At 37.7% G+C, this 7,054-nt stretch overlaps 1 pseudogene; it reads right to left on the bottom strand.

Moving 5' to 3' along the window:
- Positions 1-5,263: 5,263 nt before the first annotated feature.
- Positions 5,264-5,787, bottom strand: LOC101118509 (transmembrane protein 126A-like; annotated as a pseudogene).
- Between the last annotated feature and the right edge of the window lie 1,267 nt (positions 5,788-7,054).

Genomic DNA, 7,054 nt, shown 5'->3' with positions numbered 1-7,054 from the left:
CAGGAGAAGAAGACAAAAAGAAAGACCATGAGAAAATACTGAGGAGATAATAGTTGAAAACTTCCCTAAAATGGGGAAGGAAATAATCACCCAAGTCCAAGAAACCCAGAGAGTCCCAAACAGGATAAACCCAAGGCAAAACACCCCAAGACACATATTAATCAAATTAACAAAGATCAAACACAAACAACAAATATTAAAAGCAGCAAGGGAAAAACAACAAATAACACACAAGGGGATTCCCATAAGGATAACAGCTGATCTTTCAATAGAAACTCTTCAGGCCAGGAGGGAATGGCAGGACATACTTAAAGTGATGAAAGACAATAACCTACAGCCCAGATTACTGTACCCAGCAAGGCTCTCATTCAAATATGAGGGAGAAATCAAAAGCTCTACAGACAAGCAAAAGCTGAGAGAATTCAGCACCACCAAACCAGGTCTCCAACAAATGCTAAAGGATCTTCTCTAGACAGGAAACACAAAAAGAGTGTATAAACTAGACCCAAAACAATAAAATAAATGGCAATGGGATCATACTTATCAATAATTACCTTAAACGTAAATGGGTTGAATGTCCCAACCAAAAGACAAAGACTGGCTGAATGGATACAAAAACAAGACCCCTATATATGTTGTCTACAAGAGACCCACCTCAAAACAGGGGACACAAACAGACTGAAAGTGAAGGGCTGGAAAAGATATTCCACACAAATAGAGACCAAAAGAAAGCAGGAGTAGCAATACTCATATCAGATAAAATAGACTTTAAAACAAAAGCTGTGAAAAGAGACAAAGAAGGAAACTACATAATGATCCAAGGATAAATCCAAGAAGAAGATATAACAAGTATAAATATATATGCACCCAACATAGGAGCACCACAATATGTAAGACCAATGCTAACAAGTATGAAAGGGGAAATTAATAATAACACAATAATAGTGGGAAACTTTAATACCCCACTCACACCTATGGATAGATCAACTAAACAGAAAATTAACAAGGAAACACAAACTTTAAATGATACAATGGACCAGTTAGACATAATTGATATCTATAGGGCATTACACCCCAATACAACGAATTTCACTTTTTCTCAAGCACACACAGAACCTTCTCCAGGATAGATCACATCCTGGGCCATAAATCTAGCCTTGGTAAATTCAAAAACACTGAAATCATTCCAATCATCTTTTATGACTACAATGCAGTAAGATTAGATCTCAATTACAGGAGAAAAGCTATTAAAAATTCCAGCATATGGAGGCTGAAGAACACGCTGCTGAATAACCAACAAATCATATAAGAAATCAAAAAAGAAATCAAAATATGCAAAGAAACGAATGAAAATGAAAATACAACAACCCAAAACCTGTCGAACACTATAACAGCAGTGCTAAGGGGAAAGTTCATAGCAATACAGACATACCTCAAGAAACAAGAAAAAAGTCTAATAAATAACCTAACTCTACACCTAAAGCAACTAGAAAAGGAAGAAATGAAGAACTCTAGGGTTAGTAGAAAGAAAGAAATCTTAAAAATTAGGGCAGAAATAAATCCAAAAGAAACAAAGAGACCATAGCAAAAATCAACAAAGCCAAGAGCTGGTTCTTTTAAAGGATAAATAAAATTGACAAACCATTAGCCAGACTCATCAAGAAACAAAGGGAGAAAAATCAAATAAATAAAATTAGAAAGGAAAATGGAGAGATCTCAACAGACAATACAGAAATACAAAGGATCATAAGAGACTACTATCAGCAATCATATGCCAATAAAACGACAACATAAAAGAAATGGACAAATTCTCTAGAAAAGTACAACTTTCCAAAACTGAACCAGGAGGAAATAGAAAATCTTAACACACCCATCACAAACACGGAAATTGAAACTGTAATCAGAAAGCTTCTAGCAAACAAATGCCCAGGTCCAGATGGCTTCACAGCTGAATTCTACCAAAAATTTAGAGAAGAGCTAACAGCTATCCTACTCAAAATCTTCCAGAAAATTGCAGAGGAAGGTAAACTTCCAAACTCATTCTATGAGGCCACCATCACCCTAATACCAAAATCTGAAAAAGATGCCACAAAAAAAGAAAACTACAGGCCAATATCACTGATGAACATAGATGCAAAAATCCTTAACAAAATTCTAGCAATCAGAATCCAACAACACATTAAAAAGACCATACACCATGACCAAGTGGGCTTTATCCCAGGGATGCAAGGATTCTTCAGTTCAGTTCAGGTCAGTCGCTCAGTCATGTCCAACTCTTTGCGACCCCATGAATCGCAGCACACCAGGCCTCCCTGTCCATCACCAACTCCAGGAGTTCACTCAGACCCGCGTCCATCGAGTCAGTGATGCCGTCCAGCCATCTCATCCTCTGTCGTCCCCTTCTCCTCCTGCCCCCAATCCCTCCCAGCATCAAAGTCTTTTCCAATGAGTCAACTCTTCGCATGAGGTGGCCAAAGTACTGGAGTTTCAGCTTTACCATCATTCCTTTCAAAGAAATACCAGGGTTGATCTCCTCCAGAATGGACTGGTTGGATCTCCTTGCAGTCCAAGGGACTCTCAAGTTTCAATATCTGCAAATCAGTCAACGTAATACACCACATTATCAAATTGAAAGATAAAAGCCATATGATTATCTCAATAGATGCAGAGGCAGCTTTGACAAAATTCAACATCCATTTATGATAAAAACTCTCCAGAAAGCAGGAATAGAAGGAACATACCTCCACATAATAAAAGCTATATATGACAAACCCACAGCAAACATTATCCTCAATGGTGAAAAACTGAAAGCATTTCCCCTAAAGTCAGGAACAAGACAAGGGTGCCCACTTTCACCACTACTATTCAACATAGTTCTGGAAGTTTTGGCCACAGCAATCAGAGCAGAAAAAGAAATAAAAGGAATACAAATTGGAAAAGAAGAAGTAAAACTCTCACTGTTTGCAGATGACATGATTCTCTACATAGAAAACCCTAAAGACTCGACCAGAAAATTACTAGAGCTAACCAATGACTATAGTAAAGTTGTGGGATATAAAATCAACACACAGAAATCCCTTGCATCCCTATACACTAACAATGAGAAAATAGAAGGAGAAATTAAGGAAACAATTCCATTCACCATTGCAATGAAAAGAATAAAATACTTAAGGGATATATCTAGCTAAAGAAACTAAAGACCTATATATAGAAAACTATAAAACACTGGTGAAAGAAATCAAACAGGACACTAATAGATGGAGAAATATACCATGTTCATGGATCAGAAGAATCAATATAGTGAAAATGAGTATACTACCCAAAGCAATCTACAGATTCACTGCAATCCCTGTCAAGCTACCAATGGTATTTTTCACAGATCTAGAACAAATAATTTCACAATTTGTATGGAAATACAAAAAACCTTGAATAGTCAAAGCAATCTTGAGAAAGAAGAATGGAACTGGAGGAATTAACCTGCCTGACTTCAGGCTCTACTACAAAGCCACAGTCATCAAGACAGTATGGTACTGGCACAAAGACAGAAATATAGATCAATGGAACAAAATAGAAAGCCCAGAGATAAATCCACGCACCTATGGACACCTTATCTTTGACAAAGGAGGCAAGAATATACAATGGAGAAAAGACAATCTCTTTAACAACTGGTGCTGGGAAAACTGGTCAGTCACTTGTAAAAGAATGAAACCAGAACACTTTCTAACACCATACACAAAAATAAACTCAAAATGGATTAAGGATCTAAGCGTAAGACCAGAAACTATAGAACTCCTAGAGGAGAACATAGGCAAAACATTCTCTGATATACATCACAGCAGGATCCTCTATGACCTTCCTCCCAGAATATTGGAAATAAAAATGAAAATAAACAAATGGGACCTAATTAAAATTAAAAGGTTCTGCACAACAAAGGAAACTACAAGCAAGGTGAAAAGACAGCCTTCAGAATGGGAGAAAATAACAGCAAATGAAGCAACTGACAAACAACTAATCTCAAAAATATACAAGCAACTCCTATAGCTCAATTCCAGAAAAATAAGCGACCCAATCAAAAACTGGGCCAAAGAACTAAACAGACATTTCTCCAAAGACGACATACAGATGGCTAACAAACGCATGAAAAAATGCTCAACATCACTCATTATCAGAGAAATGCAAATCAAAACCACAATGAGGTACCATTTCACACCAGTCAGAATGGCTGTGATCCAAAAGTCTACAACAATACATGCTGGAGAGGATGTGGAGAAAAGGGAACCCTCTTACACTGTTGGTGGGAATGCAAACTAGTACAGCCACTATGGAGAACAGTGTGGAGATTCCTTAAAAAACTGGAAATAGAACTGCCTCATGAGCCAGCAATCCCACTGCTGGGCATACACACCGAGGAAACCAGAATTGAAAGAGACACGTGTACCCCAATGTTCATCGCAGCACTGTTTATAATAGCCAGGACATGGAAGCAACCTAGATGCCCATCAGCAGATGAATGGATAAGAAAGCAGTGGTACATATACATATACACAGCCATTAAAAAGAATACATTTGAATCAGTTCTAATGAGGTGGATGAAACTGGAGCCTATTATACAGAGTGAAGTAAGCCAGAAAGAATAATACCAATATAGCATACTAATGCATATATATAGAATTTAGAAAGATGGTAACAATAACCCTATATGCAAGACAGCAAAAGAGACACAGATGTATAGAACAGTCTTTTGGACTCTGTGGGAGAGCAAGAGGGCGGGATGATTTGGGAGAATGACATTGGAACATGTATAATATCATATAAGAGATGAATTGCCAGTCTAGGTTTGAAGCAAGATACAGGATGCTTGGGGCTGGTGCACTGGGATGCTCCAGAGGGATGGTACGGGGATGGAGGTGGGAGTGGGGTTCAGGATGGGGAACATGTGTACACCCGTGGCAGATTCATTTTGATGTATGGCAAAACCACTACAATATTGTAAAGTAATTAGCCTCCAATTAAAATAAATAAATTTAAAGTTTAAAAAAATAAAAAAAGATTAAAAAAAAAGAGAAAGAACACATGAATTCATCTGATACTCCATACATGATTTTGTCTAATTGTGTTCCAAATTTCTCATGTTCCCAAACTCTGTTACATTGGTTTATTTATTGTATTTCTTCCATAAACCTGTCTGTTTAAACAAGTCTGTTTATTCATACTTAGATGTAGGTTAGTTTAATTTTTGTGTACAGATTTGCTTAACAATCACTCAACTTCTGGGTAACTGAAGAGCCTTTATAAGTAGTTTATATTGTCTAGACCCAAGGTATGCAGCAAACCCAGTCTGGAGCAAAATGGGAAATAACATCTTTCTAAAGACAGGCTTAGAAGTCCTAATCCAGTAATTTAAGATGTTTCCTTTCTCTGGTAGCCAGGGCTGAATTATACCTAGCTGCTAGGCCACCATTCACAGGGACAGCCAGAAAACAGGGTACAGGCCACCGGTTTCACAATGCAGATCACCTGTATTCAAAGGTAAACTTACAAAACCTTTGTAAGATATGTTTGCTGTCAAAAATGGGATCACTGCCATTGGTAAGCCAGCAGCCTGTGTCACATGTAAGATGTATAGAAAAAGACTTTGCTATTAGGCTACAGAGAGTAGTATCAAGTCCAATATGTCAATCCATTTTCAAGCAGATTCCTTTCTGCTTCTGGGAGTTGGTTAATTTTTCTGGCTACGATATCAATTAAGTTTTCCTTGATAGTACCATCTGGTTCATGATTTTCCATCTTGAGCCTTACACTCTTCTACCAGCCATCGCTGTCTCCTCTGGTCTTCATCAGCCAAGCGAGGGCTCACCCCAACCTTTGCTCAAGTCTCCCACGTGCAGCCGCTTGGGCTGCACAAGACAAGTCATTTATATGTTCTTGTTTTATTATATCCACAGTCTTTATCACCTAGAGTTGTGAAGAAACAATGACAGAGACTGAAGGTTTGTCAAAAACTTTCCAGTGTAGGTCAAAAAACTTGTGAGCTCGTGGGTGGATCGAGAGGATATTACACTGAGTGAAATAGACAGAGAAAGACAAATTATGTATGATATCACTTACATGAGGAATCTAAAAATATACAACAAAGGAACATATATAGCAAAAGAGAAACTGACTCACAGATACAGAAAACAAATTAGTGGTTACCAGTGAGGAGAAGACAGGAGGAAAGGGCACGATATGGGTAGAGGATTAAGAGATACAAAATACAATGTATAAAATAAAAAACAAGAATATATTGTACAGCACAAGCAATTATAGCCATTATTTTGCAATAACTTTTAATATAGTATAATCTACACAAATACTGAATCACTATGCCATACACCTTAAACTAATAACAGATTATAAATCAACTATATGTCAATAAGGAGAAGGCAATGGCACCCCACTCCAGTACTCTTGCCTGGAAAATCCCATGGATGGAGGAGCCTAGTAGGCTGCAGTCCATGGGGTCACAAAGAGTTGGACACGACTGAGCAACTTCACTTTCACTTTTCACTTTCATTCATTGGAGAAGGAAATGGCAATCCACTCCAGTGTTCTTGCCTAGAGAATCCCAGGAACAGGGGAGCCTGGTGGGCTGCCATCTATGGGGTCGCAGAGAGTCTGACATGACTGAAGCGACTTAGCAGCAGCCGCAGCATATGTCAATAAAAGAGAAATTGGTTATTCATGGAATGTCTATGAACATTAATTCTATCTGGCACCAAAACAGTTATGGTGAAGATATAAGGAAATATAAGTTGATCTTCTCTCTAGTGACTTATAATCTTGATGAGCTCAAACAGCATTCTCATTTGAATCTTGATTAGAGTATTATAGTTTCATTTGTCATATCACCATAGATTATGTCTCATATTGGGCCATAAGCTCCTTGAACTAAAATGTCTTCTACTTCATTTTAGCCCAAACACACATAGTTGACTATTTGTTCAAACTATTAACCACACACAGTAAGTCAACATATTCCTATTCTGAAAATCATAATCTTCAGAGAGAATTT

Source organism: Ovis aries, chromosome X, assembly GCF_016772045.2.
Source record: "Ovis aries strain OAR_USU_Benz2616 breed Rambouillet chromosome X, ARS-UI_Ramb_v3.0, whole genome shotgun sequence".
Classification (NCBI taxonomy): Eukaryota; Metazoa; Chordata; class Mammalia; order Artiodactyla; family Bovidae; genus Ovis; species Ovis aries.
Note: the sequence above shows the minus strand (reverse complement) of the source record. Positions and strands in the feature narration are given on the sequence as shown.